Source organism: Penaeus monodon, chromosome 10, assembly GCF_015228065.2.
Source record: "Penaeus monodon isolate SGIC_2016 chromosome 10, NSTDA_Pmon_1, whole genome shotgun sequence".
Lineage (NCBI taxonomy): Eukaryota > Metazoa > Arthropoda > Malacostraca > Decapoda > Penaeidae > Penaeus > Penaeus monodon.
Window position 1 is genome coordinate 18,030,120 of NC_051395.1, and position 2,500 is coordinate 18,032,619.

The following is a 2,500-nucleotide window of genomic DNA, read 5'->3' on the forward strand; positions in this document are numbered from 1 at the left end:
CTCTCTCTCTCTCTCTCTCTCTCTCTCTCTCTCTCTCTCTCTCTCTCTCTTTCTCTTCCCTTCATTTTCTTATTCATCATTCCCTTTCCTTCTTTTGTTGTTTTTTCTCTGAATATTTTCCCTTTTTTTCATTTCTTTTTTTTACGTATGTTTTCATTTTTTTCTTTCTTTCTTTTCTTATCTTGTCTTCTTTTCCTTTTTTCTCTCATTTTTTTATTTTCGTTTTCTTTTTGTTTTTGCTTTTTCATTTCTTTTTCATTCTCTTTTGTCTCCTTTTCCGCTTTCGTTTTTTTTTTTCTTTTCCTCTTATTTATCAAGACATGTTCTCCACCTCGTGAGTGACGTCATAAGCGACCAATGAAGGTCTCATCCTCTTCATTCAGGAAATTTGTGTTTATGATTGGGCTTTAGAGGTAATCTGCGTCCACGTGTGTGTGTGTGTGTGTGTGTGTGTGTGTGTGTGTGTGTGTGTGTGTGTGTGTGTGTGTTGTGTGTGTGTGTGTGTGTGTGTGTGTGTGTGTGTTTCCCTCAGTAGACATTCACCAAAACACAAATTTGTACAGAATCATCTACAGAACATATATGGATACAAAAATAGGTAGATATGCACACATACATACATGCATAAATAAACAGATGTATAGATAAACTGATAGAGATATAGACAGATATAGTTAGACAGACATACGAGAGAGAGTGATAGAGAGAGAGAGAGAGAGAGAGAGAGAGAGAGAGAGAGAGAGAGAGAGAGAGAGAGAGGCAGAGACAGAAAAAAGCAAATCCCGAATGAGAGAATGAGCAACATAGAAAGAGAAAGAGAGAGGAATGACTATCGTTAATATCAATGTTTCAATTAATGATATAAAAAAAAATTGGCTGCCTTCTTAATCTTTTCCTCCACAACGCACGACTCAGGTACTGGCTTCTTGCCCTACGTAACTTGCCTGTGTTTACTTTCTGTGTGTTGTTAGTAAACAGCCAAGGATCTGTTGTGGTGAATAGACGCGCACATACACGCACATGGAAAATAGATAGATAGGTAGATAGGTACGTAGGTAGATTGGTAGGCAGGTAGATAGATAGATAGATAAATACGTAGATAGACAAATAGGCAGATAGATAGATAGATAGATAGATAGATGGATAGATATTGGTAAGTGGATAGCTAGATAGATAAGCAGGTAGATTGGTCGGCAGACAGCCAAATAAAAAGATAAAGAGATAGATAGGGGTAGATGAGCATACAGATAGACAGACAAATAAATCGATAAACAGACTTAATAAGATCGCATGCGTGTGCTCTTTTGATCCGAAATCCTCAGTCACGAAGAGAAAGAGAAACAACACATTTTTTCTTTCGTCCATTTCCTAATTCTATCGTTCAGACGCTCGATGGGTGACGTCAGCAGCGGAGGTGCAGACTCTGACTCACTCCATTCAGAAAATCAGTATGTGTGTGTGTGTGTGTGTGTGTGTCTGTATATGTATTTGTATGTGTCTGTCTGTCTATGTATGTGTGTTTGCGTATGTGTATGTGCCTGCCTGTCTTTGTATGTGTGTGCATGTGTTTATATACATATAGCGTTAGAATATCTTTCACCACACAAGATGGAAAATCAAAGACAATTCACTGCTTACAATATATTCTGTATAAAAATAAAAGCAACAGGGAAAAGCTACGTACAGAAACCGGTGCCAAGCAGAGTTTCGTATCGTAATCCATCGTCCGATTTTCTTTACATATCGTTAATTAGCGTATTGCGAGCATCTTGTATAGGACAAGAGCCGAAACAAAGAGCATTATACGTATTTTTTGAACGTGGCATATATTATCTATCAAATTTCAAGGAAGAAGATGGGTAATTTCTACAAAGGGAGTAATGTACATATATGGACAAGCGAGAGATTAGCCTATATTGATTACGTTTGTTTACATACGTTGTCAGAACATAAATCCAAACACATTGACTGTATAACTGGGTACAGCTTTTTGAACAGTCTACGGTTGTTGCTGTTATTGTTATTGTTGTTGTTGTTTTCTTGTATAAGAACTACAGCTCGGTGTGTTAAACTTAATGCACTAGTTATCACAGATGGCAGTTATATCAATACATTATTCCGAATATGAAAAAAATAAAAGATAAAAAACTATATAAAATATATAAGTTGTATCACTTTGATCACAGTTGGTAAACAGAAGATCAGTTTTGATTTTTTTCAGATATTATAAAGTAACAGAACTTTCAAAGATCAATGGAATTCGTTGAATAACTATTATCAAAGGGGAGAAGTCAGAAAGTAAATGGCTGACCCAGTTATAGGAATGAATATAAATTCTTCATTTTCTTTTTCTTCTTCTTCTTTTTTTCTCTTTCTCTCTTCTTTATCCATTTATGGAGAGAATTCCAAATTTCCTTATATTCCATTAATTTTTACACATTTCTTTTTACCGATGATTCCTTTTACACAGGTACGAGAAAAAACAAAAACAAAAACAAAA

The 2,500-nt window shown here is 35.5% G+C and overlaps 1 protein-coding gene across 3 annotated transcripts in view; it reads right to left on the bottom strand.

Moving 5' to 3' along the window:
• Nucleotides 1-1,626: 1,626 nt before the first annotated feature.
• The window catches only part of LOC119577894, a 160,929-nt gene continuing 160,055 nt past the window's right edge, over nucleotides 1,627-2,500 (bottom strand). For all 3 annotated transcript variants that reach the window (XM_037925550.1, XM_037925551.1, XM_037925549.1), the window contains exon 6: nucleotides 1,627-2,500. This exon is cut by the window's right edge and continues 177 nt beyond it. The gene's annotated coding sequence lies outside the window, so the exon portion shown is untranslated.